This window comes from Hibiscus syriacus, unplaced genomic scaffold (genome assembly GCF_006381635.1).
Source record: "Hibiscus syriacus cultivar Baekdansim isolate YM2019G1 unplaced genomic scaffold, ASM638163v2 tig00110187_pilon, whole genome shotgun sequence".
Lineage (NCBI taxonomy): Eukaryota > Viridiplantae > Streptophyta > Magnoliopsida > Malvales > Malvaceae > Hibiscus > Hibiscus syriacus.
In genome coordinates, this window is record NW_024062618.1 from 429,037 (window position 1) to 445,884 (window position 16,848).

Below are 16,848 nucleotides of genomic sequence, written 5' to 3' on the forward strand. Positions count from 1 at the left end.
GTTCCTTCTATTATGCTTAAATTTACAATCTAATCTATGTAATTTACCTTGACATAATTTAATTTTTTATTTGTATAATGTCATTAGTTAGTTTAATATTTTCTTTCAAAAGTAAAATACAAATAATTACAGATAAACAGTGACATATTTAAAAATATTTTTTTGTGTGAGCACATACATATCAGCATAAATTTTTTGTATAGTGTGAGCACAAATAAAATTTCATGGTTACACCATCAGTAAAATGAATAATTAATCGAAAAAAATTTAAATTTTAAGATGGACTCTTGCACACCTTAAAATACATATACATCTGCCAGTGGTGGTGAATATTATATTTTTAATAGTCTTGAAAAAACAAGATTTCCTTTTATCATTGAAGTTATTCACCGAATTTAAAAATTTGAAAGGTATATTTTTTTTCTTTTAATCATTCTACTATAATTACAAAGTAATATTTATGTTTAATTTTAAATTCAAACAAACTCAAAAACATATGGATAAAGTTATTTAAATCTGGATCATCTAGGATAATCAACATTCATTTTACTACTGAAATTGTTCTTTAAATTTTGATGAGTAAAATTAATATTTTTAAGAAAGGGACTTCATCAATATTTTAATCAAATGAGAGTATAATGATTAAATGTTGGATTTGAGCATCGTATAAAATGTTAAATTTTATCAAAAATTATAATCTATAAGAACATATGCTACTTTGTAATTACTTTTAGGTTAATAAAAAAAACCAATGGATAAATTTTATCATGTACTACAAATTGTTGTAAAAAAGGATTGTCCTCCAAGCATTAAATCACTAGAATTCAATTGATTTTTTTAATAAATTGACTAATCCTCTAACTAGAATTATTATCTAATAATAGAAAATATATTTTAAATTTTACCTTTGATATCTCATTTTATAAATATGATAAAGTATTAGATCCAACTATTCAACATAATTTGACATGCTTTGTTGAAATTGTATTTTAAATGATTGAGCCTAGTTTTTTAATCATAGATGTTTAATTTATTGATCGATAATTCGAACCACATATATTATCGAGGCTCTTGTTATTTGTTTAGTGTTTTGTATGGATTATCAATAAAATCGTACAAAACCACCTTTCAAAAAATAGTATAAAATTGAGTATAATAATTGATTCAAATAATAAAAGATGACATTTTCTTTTTTATATGACATAAATTCGAGCATCATTATCTGCACGATATGTGCATTTGTTCAAACAATAAAAATAACAGATATTATCACGAGACTACAAAAGAATATTAAAAAAATGTTACTTTCTTTGGAAGTAATTCTACATTACTTGTAAATATAACATTTTATTATTAATTAATAATTGAAATCAAATACATATATATATATTTAAAGATATTCATGTATAACCTAAAATGAACGAGTTTTTCGAATCGAGTAGACAATTAATGTTAGGATAAGTTTATATAATAGTACAACCAATCTTAAATTAGGTTAGGTCTGGCTGATGATAGATCAAGGAAACTAAAATTAGGTTACAAGTAAACTTCCTTGAAAAATGCATCTTCTCCCCTAAGATCTATAAATATCATACATACAAACATAGGGACTCCTCTCAATTTTTTTGATTTAATTAATTTTTAATTTTATGTTATTTTTAATTAATGAAATTAAACACTATTCTCTCGATTTTTTAATTAAATTAATTTTTTATCAGTTTAAATTTAATTAAATTAAACACTAGCTTTTGATTTTCCTAATTAATTACATTTTAGATTCTTTTCAGTTTAAAAAAATTTCAAATCAAGTTCTGGACTCCTCATTTGATTGATTCCGAAATTGATTATGTCTAATGTCAGGGAATGTGAAAGCCTTAATTTTGGTATGGGACAACCAACCGATCAAAACTTGTTCAAAATCTATCTGCAGCTTAGCACTTTTGGGGTTATTGTGGACAATTTAGTTATCTAGAAACGAAAGCAATTTCAGTGATAAGAGGTGGAACGTGGAGCAAATCTTTGAGCTGGCTCTTATTAGAGTCGGGTTTTGGACTAAGAGTAATTGGTCATCCTCTTTTTGCTCTACATTGGATTTTATCAGAGAACCGAACCTTGGTGAGGTTTGTATTAGACAATAGTAGATACCTCCACAAGGGTCGTGGGTGGAGCCTCCAGTAGGTTCCTTAAAGTTTAAGGTTGTTCTTCAATAAAAGAAAACTATGGTGAAACTGGTGTTGGGGTGGGATTTTACTAGATCACACAGAGTCTCTCTTGACAAAGTTCTTAAAATCCATTAGACTTTCGAATCCGACATGTACAGAACTAATGGTAATTCTTAAAGCTTGTCTGGTGACTAATGCATCTAAATGGAATGAGTCTTCTTTCATTCTTATCGAATCAGATAACTCGCTGGCGGTTAAGTGGATTACTGAAAAAAGTTTGACCCCGATGTCTTTAAAGAGGTTGTGTCGAAATGCAAATATTTCTCATCCAAATTTCATTGTAAAATAAACTTTGCGTTCAGGAAAAATAATAGTGTTGTGCACATGTTAGCGAAAAGGGATGCTAGTGGAGTATCAAAATACAGGGTTACTGATTAATTTTGTAGAAGATGGGCTGTTAGTTTTGGGATTTGTGGGACAGTGTTGGTTCGTCAAGTATGGTCATTTATGTAAAGATGATTTTAAGTTATCATTGATTAATAACTCGAGCACTCTTTTCCCCTATTAATATTAAAATAAAAAAAATTAATATCAATATTTTATCATTAAATCATAGAAATGGATGATAGTGAAGAGAGGATACTGATAAAGGTAAGAAGAAACTTTCAAAGGAAAATATAAGCAAATTTGAGACCTTGAGATTCGATGCTTTGATCAAGTACTCACATCTGTCGTTCAATCAGTTTACAAAAAGAAGGTAAGGTGGCAGAGTTTGGTTTCATTTCTAACGGAACATGGGTCTGGAATATTCAGATTCGTAGAGTTTTGTTTGAGTGGAAAGTTGTTATTTGGGATGAGTTTTGAAAAGTGATAAATAGTCCAAGGAGGGATTTGTGGTTGCGGAAGACGGCTATCAGATAGAGTAAAATCGCAACTGATAATTTGAGAAAATAAAAATGAAGATAAAAGAGACACAAAATTTACGTGAAAAACCCCTGAATAATATAGGGTAAAAACCACGGGCAACGGTAGAAGAATTTCACTATGAGAAAATAAGAATTATAACCTCTCTCGATCTACCAAGGAGAAAACAATGATAATTCTCTCTAGATAAAAAGGAGAAAACAACTCTCAATAAACTCTCTAAAATCTCTCTAGTATTGGAAGAAAGCTAGAATGCTTTGGGATTGTTTTGAAGCTAAATAAGCTAGGGTATTTATAGTTGAAGCTTTAAGGACTAATTTGTAAATATCCTAAATTATAATGGCTAAAATTGAGATTCTACCATTTCCAAAATTCAGCAATAGTTGCTGCCCCCTTTTTTTCCAAGCAGCACCGAAAGTTGCATTTATTATGCACATTTTCGGTGCATAGCCAACAATCTCCTACTTGAAGATTTGATTGAAACAATCATATCTTCACACCATTCTTTCTACCTTGTACCATCATGTTGCTTACGTCTCTGACAGGCCACAAGAGGATCGACACCAAGTAAATTTATCGGTATTGATCGCCTTCGTCATGAAATCTGCTATGTTGTCTTTGGTATGGATCTTCTGCATATCTACCGTCCCTTCTTCCACCTTTTCACGAATGAAATGGTATTGAACTCGTATGTGTTTTGTCCTTGAATGAAATGCTGGATTCCTTGCTAGATGCAAGACGCTTTGACTGTCACAAAACAGAGAGACAAACTCTTGATTGTGCCCAAGCTCCTCCAATAGCATCTTCAACCAAATTGCTTCTTTACTGGCTTGTGTAGCTGCTACATATTCTGCCTCTGTTGTGGATGTAGCCACAACTGACTGCAATTTTGAAACTCAGCTTACAGCTCCACCAGTAACTTTGAACACATATCCTGTAGTAGATTTACTTTTATCCAAATCCCCTGCATAGTCAGAATCGACATACCCATTTATAAGTAAGTTTGATCCTCCGTAACATAATGCAATATTTGAGGTCCCTTTGATGTATCTTAGGATTCTCTTTACAATATTCCAATGCTCTTTGCCTGGATTCGCCATGTACTGACTAACCACTCCCACTGCTTGTGCAATGTCTGGTCTTGTGCATATCATAGCGAACATAATGAAGAGGGGTAGAAATTGGCTTACAATCTTGCATGCTAAATCGTGACAAGATTTTCTTCAAGTAATTCTTTTGTGAAAGCCAAATCTTCATATTACTTCTGTCTCGGTGAATTTGCATCCTTAGAATCTTGTTTACTGATCCCAAGTCCTTCATTTCAAATTCCCTAGCCAGTTGTGCCTTCAATTCTTCAATATGATCTTTGTTGGGTCCTGCAACCAACATGTCATCCACATACAACAACAATATAACAAAATCGTTATCACCAGACCTCTTGAAATAAGCACAAGGGTCAGCATTAAGTCTGTTGTATCCAAGGCACATAATGAAGGAATCAAATCTCTTATACCAACACCTCGGTCCCTGCTTTAGACCGTACAGAGATTTGTTCAACCTGCAAACCAAGTTCTTCTTTTCGTCTTCTTCAAAACCTTCAGGCTGGAGCATATAAATCTCTTCTTCAAGATTTCCATGAAGAAAAGTTGTTTTAACATCTAGTTGCTCTAGATGTAAGTTCAATGTAGCACACATTGCTAAAACTACTCGAACTGTTGTTAGTCGAACCACAGGAGAAAATATTTCATTGAAATCAATACCTTCATTTTGAGCATATCCTTTGACCACCAGTCTTGCACGATACCTCTCAACTTGATCGTCACCATTTCGCTTGATTTTGAAGACTCATTTGTTACCAATTGGCTTCATTCCTTGTGGTAGTGGCACAAGGTCCCATGTATTATTTTTATGAAGGGCTTCGATTTCTTCTTGCATTGCCATCATCCACAGTGAAGCATCTGAGCTGTTTATTGCCTCCTGGTATGTTGATGGCTCACCGTCCTCTGTTAAAAGGCAGTATGCAATATTACCTTCTATAACATAATCTGAGTGCCAATTGGGACGTCTTCTCACACGATCTGATTGACGAGTTGTTGGAGCTTCAGAACTCTCTGGTTCTTGTTCATCATGTGTTGGTTCTGCTTCAGAAGAATCTCCTTGTTCAAACTCTTTTTCCACATGTATCTGCGTAGTCTCTGACTTTTCAGCGCTACCATCTTCTTCTTTTCTTTGTAGCTTATCTTCTACAAAGATAACATCCATGCTGATGATCACTCTGTGGGCAGTGGGATCCCACAAGCGATACCCCTTGACTCCATCAGCATACCCCAAGAATTTGCATTTCCTGGATTTTGGATCCAACTTTGAGATTTCTTGGGAATTGTACATCACGTACACAATACTTTCAAATATATGTAGGTTTGAATAATCAGCTGGTTTACCAGTCCACATCTCCATTGGTGTCTTCAGCTCTATAGCAGTTGATGGAGCTCGATTCACCAAATAACAAGCGGTATTGACTGCTTCTGCCTAGAATGATTTTTCTAGTCCTGCATCCCTCAACATTGCTATTGTTCTTTCTAACAAGGTTCTGTTCATCCGCTCTGTCACTCCATTTTGTTGAGGAGTGTTTGCCACTGTGAACTGTCTTTTGATACCTTCTTTCCTGCAAAAGTCATCAAATTCTTCGCTTGTGTATTCTCCTCCATTATCTGTTCTGAAACACTTGATCTTATTTTCAGAATTAAGTTCCACCCGCGCTTTGAAGATTTTGAAAGTTGAAAACACATCTGACTTCTTCTTAATAGGATACACCCAACATCTCCTAGAGTAGTCATCAATAAATGAGACAAAGTATTTTGCTCCACCTAGGGATGTAACTGGTGCTTGCCATACGTCAGAATGAACCAATTCTATAACATTTTTGCCTCTAGAATTTGACGTGTTGAATTTCAACCGATGCTGCTTACTTGTTATACAATGCTCACACAAAGGAAGTGATATCATTGTTAAGCCAGGAAGTAGCTTTTGCTCCACAAGGACTTTCATTCCTTGTTCTGACATGTGCCCAAGTTTCTGATGCCATAGCATTGCAGAATCTGAACTACATGAGGCAACAGAGGCTTATGCTTCTAGCAAAGTCTCTCCCTTCAGTATGTACAAGTTTGCTGCTATCTTTTCGCCTTTCAGCACCACAAGCGCTCCACGGAACACCTTCATGATTCCTTTTCGTGTTTTAATCTTACTTGCATTATTATCCAACAATCCGTAGGATAATAAATTTTTCTTTAGGCCTTTCACGTGCCGCACATCTCGAACAACTTTAATTGTTCCATCATACATCTTCAATTTGATGGTTCCCACGCCAATGATTTCTAAGGCATGATCATTGCAACTATACACAGATCCTCCTGAGACAGGTTCATACTGATAGAACCATTCTCTTCTTGAGGTCATGTGATATGTTGCTCCTGAATCAATGAGCCATATATCTGCAAATCTTTTTCTTCCTTCCACGGTGGTTGACGCTTCACAGCATAGTGCATCTCCATCATCTGAAGTGTTTGCGGTATTGCCATGTGGATTGGAGTTTTTATTTAGACTCCAACAATCCTTCTTCAAGTGACCCTTCTTTCCACAGTTGTAGCACTTTAAATTCTTCTTGCTCCTCGACTTTGATCTACCATGTTTGTGACTGCTGCTTTGGCCACGTTCTGTTGATCTCCCTCTCGTCGTTGTCAACGCTTCTGCTTGTTGCAGATTTACTTGTCTGTTGTTCTTACGCCGATTTTCTTCTTGTAAAACAGCAGCTGCAACGTCATCGAAGACTAGACTGGTGACATTATTGTTTGTCAAGTTGATGATGAGTTGATCATACGAATCCGGTAGACTTTGAAGTAGAAGTTCAGCACGTTCTTGTTCTACTATTTTACAGCTTAAGGATGTAAGCTGAGAAAATAAAGTGTTCAGTGTGTTTAAGTGCTCCGTCACTGAAGTAGATTCTGACATCCGAAGAGCGTACAATTTCCTCTTAAGGAAAATTTTATTGTGCAACGATGTGGCCTCGTACAATTTGGTGAGATGATCCCATATATCCTTAGCTGTCTTATTCTCCTCGATGCTTGACAATACTTCATCTGCTAATGCTAGATGAAAGTTTGCCATAGCATTTCCGTCCATCTCGTTCCATTTGTTGTCATATGCGAAATCCATCGGCCTTTCATTGATAGCCGCTAGACACCCGTCTTTCCTCAGGATGACCTTCATCTTCAATTTCCACAGTGAGAAATTTCTCCCATTGAATTTTTCAATATCAAATTTTGTTTCCATAGCTTCTATTATTGATAGCTCCCACTATTTCACTATCGTGAATAGTTCTCTAGAACCTCAAAGAATGGGTAATACCTTCTTATTTTCTTATGTTGGAGGATCCACCTTTTGGTGACAACCACAAAGACAATAAGCAGATATTACACACTCAAATCTGGCTTTGATACCAATTGTTGCGGAAGACGACTATCGGATAGAGCAAAATCGCAACTGATAATTTGAGAAAATAAAAATGAAGATAAAAAAGACGCAAAATTTACGTGAAAAACCCCTGAATAATATAGGGTAAAAACTACGGGCAACGGTAGAAGAATTTAACTATGAGAAAATAGAAATTACAACCTCTCTCGATCTACCAAGGAGAAAACAATGATAATTCTCTCTAGATAAAAAGGAGAAAATAACTCTCAAGAAACTCTCTAAAATCTCTCTAGTATTGGAAGAAAGCTAGAATGCTTTGGAATGGTTTTGAAGCTAAATAAGCTAGGGTATTTATAGTTGAAGCTTTAAGGACTAATTTGTAAATATCCTAAATTATAATGGCTAAAATTAAGGTTCTACCATTTCTAAAATTCACCAATAGATGTTGCCCCTTTTTTTTCCAAGCAGCACCGAAAGTTGCATTTATTATGCACACTTTCGGTGTATAGTCAATATTTTTCTGCTGCAGATCGGTTGAATTGGATTGTCACTCTGAGTGGTGAGTATTTTCCGAAAGGATTCATTGACATTTTGGCTTCCAACGGGGTGGAGGCAGATTCGGTGTGGAAGAAAGTTTGGGCTAAGGTAGCTCCACCTAAAGTGGAGGCGTTTGTATGGAGAATTATTCCCAGAGGATTCCGACACTAGATGAACTTGCGAAAAGAGGCGTTAATATTGTGGCACCTAATCTTTTTGTGGGGGTGATTTGAAATAAGTTGTTCATCTTTTTTGTCATTGTAGGGTGGTTTGGAGCATATGGCAAAGATTTTGTCGGCTGTGGAACATTTCTTTTATTTGTCTGAGCAGTATTCGCGAGTTCGTATTATCTTGGGAAAATCAACCGATTCGTGCCGTTGCAGAACATGTGTGGAGAATGGCCTTTTTTGGGTTTTGTTAGACTATTTGGCTCTGCAGGAACGATACTATGTTTAACAATAAAACATTTATCGCTGATCGCATTTTTGACTTGGCGCTTTTGCGTGTAGGGTTCTGGTGTAAAAGCAAATAGCCTGCATCTATTTCATCCGTGTTAGATTTCTCCGCTCCCCCAACTATCTCTGTAAGGTAATGGATGATACCGTTGGCATGTATTTCTCTATAAACTTTTGGTTTTGCTGCCTTTGATTCTTCCTGGTATGGGATGTTGGATTAGTTGGTGTTGTTCTATTGATGTGCTATTGATTGTGAGCCAGGTGATGTTGTGATTGTATCGTTATGTCCTATACTATTGGTGCTGCTGTTTGTTGTGTCTCGTAGGGTTGATTGTGTTTTCCTTGTCTGGTTTGGCTTTCTGTGGTGGATATTGGCTCTGTTTTCTGCAGCTTTGGTTTGCTAGTCCTGATACAGGGGCTGTGAGGGGTGGTGTTTTGTATTTTTTGGAATGTGCAGTCTTGGGATGTCGTGGAGGCTATTTTTATGTGCTGTGTTTTTCTGTTATCTTCTGGGAGTTGTTTCGAGCATGGGATGGGGTTTGCTTGTGTTTTTTTCGAAACGGTGGTCGGTTTATGCGATAGGGTGGTGTGGGACTGCTTGACACGTATGGGCAGGCTTGTTGTAGCGTGCCTTTGCAGGTATGGTTGCGTTCGTGCCATGCGGTCTGGTTTTGCTGCATTTGATTGCTAGTATGGTGGCGTCCCTCGGTCAGGAGTTTGTTGGCTTTATGGTGGATCCATGACGTTGAGTGTATTCATTAGGGCTGTAGTGTATACCTGCCTTATTGCGTTTGGTCCTAATGTTTATTCGTTGTGCTGTGTAGAGGGCTGGTCACATTTCGGGTATTGGCTGACCGGTGGTTTTTGCTCTGTATCGCGGTGATAATAGAGTGCACTTTTTCCCTCCATTTAGGTTTAAAGAGGTATCTATTGTTCGCCCAGTTTTATACTTATTCGTTCAATTTAATAGTATAAAATCATCCCTTTCAAAAGAAAAAAAAAGCATAAAATTTTCTTTGACTTTATCTTGAGAATTAGGACCCATCTTTGTTTTATTGTTTTGTCATAAAACTTAAATGCAGTATGAATTTTACAATGAGGTCTTAACGTTCTCGGATTTATATCAAACATTATACGTAAAATTAGGGGAAATGGATGCTGGAAAAAATTAAAGATTTGGGGATAATATTAGATTAATTAGGAAAATATGGACGTTTATATACTGTAGGAAAAGTCATGCCTACTGAAATCGATTTTGACAAAATTACCAGAAACGTTCTACAAATGAAAGGATCAAACTAAAAGGAAATTAAAAGTACAAGGATTAAAATGAAATTTTATATAAAAAAAGTACTAATAAAATAGAATAGTGAACTTAGGGAAGACTCTCAAAATTCACTTAACGTTGATTCATGGAAATTTTCTACTTTTATTTTTATAATTTAATATCAAAATGTAAAAAGAAATAGAATAAAGCTATATTCATTTATTAACAGTTTTATCAAAATCGTCCTCATTTATCGATTACTTTATCCATTACAATAGAAACATTCTTATTTCTTAATTAATATGATATTATCCTCTGTCCTTAATTTTTTTTTCAACGTCTATTTTCCCCTAATTTTATCAAGATACAATCGAATTTAAAATTGAAATATATTCAAACAGAACTTACACATTATAAAAGTTTAAACGGTAATAAAATTATTTATTACATCATCTTTATTGTCCTTACCCTTCACTATTCAATTCAATTACATCATCTTTGTACTTTTATTAGTTATTTGTAAAGTTATCAAAAAAGAGAAAATAACCTCAGTGACCAAAAATCCCAGATAATATACGATTTTGACCAACTTTTTTTGGATTTGCGAAAATGACCAACAAAATCGCAATGCGATCTCTAATTCGCATTGCGATCTCCACTATCGCAAATTCGTGTTGCATTTCGCGTTGCGATAGTTGAAAATCGCGTTGCGATAGTTGAAAATCGCGTTGCGATTTTCCATTTCGCGTTGCGATTTTCCATTTCGCGTTGCGATAGTTGAAATTCGCATTGCGATTTTCCATTTCGCGTTGCGATAGTCTACAGTTGTCGTTGCGATTTTCCAAATTCGTTTCGATAGTCTACAGTTGTCGTTGCGATTTTCCAAATTCGTTGTGATAATTAAAAAAAAGATTTTGTTTCTTAAGAATTTTCTCTAAAAAGATAGTATCCGCGCGGACGTGTCGAAGACACGTATTACCACGACCACGACCACGACCACGACCACGACCACGACCACGACCACGACCCGACCCGACCCGACCCGACCCGACCCGAATAATCACATTGTATTGGAAACAAGTGTTGGTAATGCTCAATCCCACATTGTATTGGAAACACTATTGGGAATGGTATTTAAGGCTTGACTTTCCCACTTACTTGTTGAGTGATAGAGAACAAGGGGGACTCTCGCGCACCGCCGCCGCCGTCCGTCTCGTCTCGGGTCGGGTCGGGTCGTGGTCGTGGTCGTGGTCATGGTCATGGTCGTGGTCGTGGTCGTGGTGTCTTCGACACGTCCGCGCGTATACTATCTTTTTAGAGAAAATTCTTAAGAAACAAAATCTTTTTTTTCAACGAATTTGGAAAATCGCAACGACAACTGTAGACTATCGCAACGCGAAATGGAAAATCGCAACGCGATTTTCAACTATCGCAACGCGAAATGGAAAACCACAACGCGATTTTCAACTATCGCAACGCGAAATGCAACGCGAATTTTCGATGATGGAGATCGCGTTGCGATTTCAACTATCGCAACGCGAAATGGAAAATCGCAACGCGATCTCTCCAACTATCGCAACGCGAAATGGAAAAACGCAACGCGATTTTCAACTATCGCAATGCGAAATGCAACGTGAATTTGCGATAGTGGAGATCGCAATGCGAATTAGAGATCGCATTGCGATTTTGTTGGTCATTTTCGCAAATCCAAAAAAAATTGGTCAAAATCGTATATTATCTAAGATTTTTGGTCACTGAGGTTATTTTCTCATCAAAAAAAGCAAGTCTATGAGACCAATTTCTTTTTCTATGATGTAATGTTATGTCTTCCTTCATTCCAAAAAAAAAATATTTTTTTAGTAGTTAAAACTAATAGAGTAATTGTGAATCAAGTTTCTCATTTTCAAGCAATAAAATCCTAAAAAAATTACAAAATGAACACATTTTATATAAATACAACTCATTTAATACAATTTAATTTTTATAAGGATAAAAGATTAAAATTATTCAATAATTAAATTAACTGAAGCATATTCTTTTGAATCCCAATAGTGGAGAGGTGGAAAAGGAGGAGACGATTAATATATCATGATTTTACTGTGATCAAACGATGAGTATTTTAGATTAAAGTCATTTTCCTCTTGATTTTGTGTGAAGTTTCACGACTTTTAAAGAGATTTTGAAAAAAAATTAAATTGATAGAGAAATAGAAGACAATGAGTCAAATTTTTCAATATATAGAGTTGTCATAAAAGACAACGAAAAACAAAAATTTCGATAGTTGGGTGACACGAGGATAAAATTCTAAGAGTTTTTAAGTTCATGGGAAGATGATGAAATGCACTATAAAAGAGAAAAAAGAAGTGATTTTCACGTTGTAGACACCCATTTTCTTAAAAGATAGAACTAACAAGATTTCATCTCCTAAGATGACTCTTCCACCACCATATCTTTTAAAGCAACAACCACACCAACAAACGTGCAACAACCGAGTAAGGAGTCTAGTTGCATTAGGATTCTATTGTTAATAGGATTCTAAAAATAGTTAGTTTTTTTCTCTATAAATACATGTAATCCTCCCCTATTTGTAACACACGATTTACATACAAAATACAGAGGCAAAGCTATTGTAAACGATTCGAAAAGGAAATAAAAGGTAGCATCTTTTTTACATTGAATCGTTCATTTCTCGCATGTGCATGTTATTTTTCTTGAGATTTGGTTCGAATAACCCAAAGTGTGGGTTGCACCGATGACAAAAAAGGGGTGGGGTTTCGAAGTTTCGAACCTAGATCTACTCCCGAGGCATGTTCATTTTTTTAAAGTATTTAATATTCACCCTAAGTCAATCTTAATCTTTAATTTACCTTGAAATTTACCCTTTAATTTTACTTTTATATTAATTTCGTTTCCTATATATATATTTTTAATTATATTTTTTTATTTATTTACTATATTCCTTTTTTTTATTTATATTATATTATTTTTATTATATAAATCTTATATCATTATATATATATATATATGTATTAATTTTTCTCCATTTGGTATGTATATATATTTTTTATTAATATTATATTTTATACATTTATATATATATATTTTCTTAATATTCTATTTTTTTATTTATATATATATTATTTTTACTTTATTTTATTTTTTTTCTATTTTTTTCTATTTTTTTCTTAATATCATGTATATCTTTATTTTTTACTTGTTTTACTTAGTATTATATATTTATTATTTTTATTTGTTTTAATAAATACTACTTTATAGTACACATTATTTTTATTCATTTTTAATTTCTTTTACTTTTTTTACTCCATTAATTTTTTCACTTTATTTGTGTCTTTTTTTAACATTTTATTCATTTTGTTTATTATTATTATTATTTTTATTTTTTTAAGTGTTTTGTTATTTTTCTATTTTTTCTTGTTTTATTTATTATTCTCACGTTTGCACACTTGCTATCCTAATTCGATTTTATACTCCGCTACGAATCTAACGTTTTTATCTTTTAAGAGTATTCAAATCAATCAATTGTAAGTAATTTGAATCGGGTCTATTAAATTTTAATTTAAATTTCAAATTTTCGCAACTAAGACAACCGGAAAATTAATTGGTACCAAAAGGGCGGTTCAAGGGTGCTAATCCTTCCTTGACCGTAACCGACTCCCGAACCCGACACATTTCTGGTAAAAACGCAGATCTGGTAAGTTGGTGTCCGACCCACCTAAATTCGTTTTAAAATGGTCGGTGGCGACTCTAATCCACATTTTTCAAGTCGAAGCCCAATTCCGGGGCCCAACCGAAAGACGGTTACGACAGCTTGGCGACTCCGCTGGGGAAAGGTAAGTGAGTCAGGCCGAAATTAATTTTCGATTGTCTTTTTTTAGCGAAAATTACAAGTTTAAATTTTAATTTATTTATTCGATTCCAATTATTTATCTTTAATTATTTTTTTCTTCAAGTAAATAGTTGTACCGACGTTTTTTCAATGATTTCAGATTTTTGAAAAAGTTTTCATCTCTAGCTCTATACCCGAGCTCCGAACCCTTTTAAGTGGGGGTGAAAGCGACGCCTTCGTGTGAATTTATTCATCGTGCGGGCATAAGATAATGTTTCCTCTCGAGTTTAACTTAGTCCACATAAGCTTGTAATGGGCTTAGGACTAAGGGTCTGGTAAGCCCAAGGGGGCACCAGCAAGGAGAACTCGGGTACCGTTTTTTAGAACCTAAATTGGGAGACTTTGAAGGAGTTAGAGCCCACCGTAAAACCTCATTTCAAACCCTAGGATGCCAGAATTATTTCCTACTTTACTTTCTGTTCAAAGCATATGAACTAGAAATTTATGCGGTTAAGACTTGTTCAAAATCAACTTGCGGGATAGAGATCATGTCCGGGTAGGAATAATAAGCATGTGGGGTAGATATCATGTGGGGTAGGACTTTTATTTTCATGATTGTTTTTTATTATTTTCACCTCACTAACCTTTTTCATTTTTGTTCTCTTTTATTTTGTTTTCATCATTTGCATCATTTAAAAGAGGTGTTGGTCCACCTAAAACGTGTTCGTTAAACTTAAATAATTTGCATTAATGGACAAAGGGATTGTAATACAAGAGATGAAAAACGCAAGGGTCTGGCTATGGTCAGAAAAGACTCAGAAAGAAAATGAGGACAATTTGCAAGACAACTATGTGTCACGTTCGATCAAGAAGACTTGGTGCCCACAATCAAGTACATCAAAAGTTAACTTTTCAAAAATGGGTTGACAAAGGTGGCAGGGGCAAGACGAGAAAAAGGTTACTGACCTCGAGAGTCCATTCAAAGACAACAAGAACAAGATGGCAAGTCATTGTCGACAAATTCAAGAAACAAGCAAATGAACTTCGGATAATCCCTTTGATGGAGGATTTCAATGGAGTTTCCCATTCAGCAAAGGATGAAAGCCAGAGATGCAATCATTCGACACTTTTGGGAACCAGTACAAAAAACAACTCAACATTTTCACAGTTCATCCAGAGAGGCCGGAGCGGTTCGACAGGTTATTCAACCGGTGAAAAACAAAGGCAAATGACTAGTCTACCTGTTCTGGGTCTAGAGGATTTAGCTCGGATGTACCTTTAAATATGTTTATTGTCTCTTAAAAGATAAAACACTTTTTGTCCCAATAAAGGTTATTTACAATAACAGACATGTTTTTGGATCAATGCCTCGAACATTTCATACATTTTTGCATTTTGCATTTTGCATCTATATTTCATTTTTTAAGCATTTTCATAAACATGAAATTTCTTCATGGAGAATTCGATGAAGTGGTTTTAACCACATGACACCACATGGAAGCAAGATTGTAACATCAAAAGAAAAAAAACTGAAATCAGAACGAATGAGCCCGATCAGCTGGTTGTAGGACTAAGCCTGCCAGGATGATCTGAGAAAAGAGTCCCCATCTCCTAAGGGTTACGATATTGAAGCTGTTTACAGTTACCACATAGGAACCCCCAAACATTCCTCTAAGAATTGTAAGGCATTGAAGCGCAAGATCCAAAACTTGATGGCTTCAGGGGCATGGACAGCCGAAGAAGGGGACATTGCATATATCATTTGCACTTAGAGGATTATTTTGTTTGAACACGTCTTTGATCTTTCATGTTTGCTTAATCTTTTAAACAATTGAATTTATGCTACTTTCTAAGGTGGAGCAATTGAACAAATTTTAATCTTTAGTTCTTCGAATATTAAATGAATTAAGGATTCTTTTAATTCTTCAAGAGTTATAGTTTTTTGACATATGGAAAGATTAGACCTTTCTTATCCTATCTCAAACCTCAAAATAAAATACCTTGATTCTTTACCCAAAATAACTCATGGTCATTACCAAAAAGACCAAATTTTGACATTACATCCCTTTGAAACTTTTGAACATTGCCTTTATCTTTTGGTACACCCATACCTTTCTTTGAGTCAAATAAAGTCACACCATTGTCTTTTTAGACTCAAAATTGACATTTTTATGCCTTTAAAACCCAAGGCATTGAGTTTTTTCATGAGCCTTCTTCTAAGACACAACTTGGGGCATCTCGCATGGAGCATGAACATTGAGACATGTTGGGGGCAAGAAGCAGAAAGAAGAATTCACTCGAAATAATTCTAGCATGCATTAATTACAATGTTTTCATGTGAATAAAATTAATCCTAAAAATATATATCCCCCTGGGGATACCTCTTCTGTGAGGACTTCCATGTATGAAATGATGAATGGCTTTCTTTCTTCATTCCTTCACGATATGAGAAAATATATATCCCTTGTGTCCCCTTTTGAGCCTATAGTATTTTTCTTCTGATTCAACCCTAACCAATGATCACCCTCCACACTGGGGGCAAGGTGGAGAAAATCTGCTCGCATGAGTGAAGACATTGATTCATATGAGATACCGAAAGGTGAATCAAATGCCAAGTGCGAAGATTCAATCAGAACAAAAAGAGAAAAAAGATAAAAAAAAACAAAGAGAAAATAAAAAGAGAAAAAACAAAGGAAAATTGAAGAAAAAAGAAGACAATATGCATATGCAAAGATTCTCTCGATTCAAACGACGCATCGAGATTCAAACTATGAGATTGATCAAATCACTGAACCACTTCACTCGAAGATCATAGAGCATTAAATGAGATTGATCAAGCACAATCATTTCTGAATTACTGAATCACTCCACTCGAATATCATAGAGCATCAAGAGAGACACACATACGAGCAGATTCAAATTTAGCAAGATATGATTGAAGACATCAGAATGAATTGATCATTGGTTCAATCACCCTTAAACACTTGTTTGAGACTTTTATCCCTTTCTTTCATAACCATGAACCATGACCTACGTTACGTGCCTTAAAAGTCCCTTCTAATCATACATGGATTTCTAAATAGAAGAGAGTATCTTCAGATTTCATCCCGCCCATCAGGACTAATCGTTATTTGTAAAAAAAACAGTGTAATTAATGTATGATAGAGAAAAATAACAAAGGGAGTT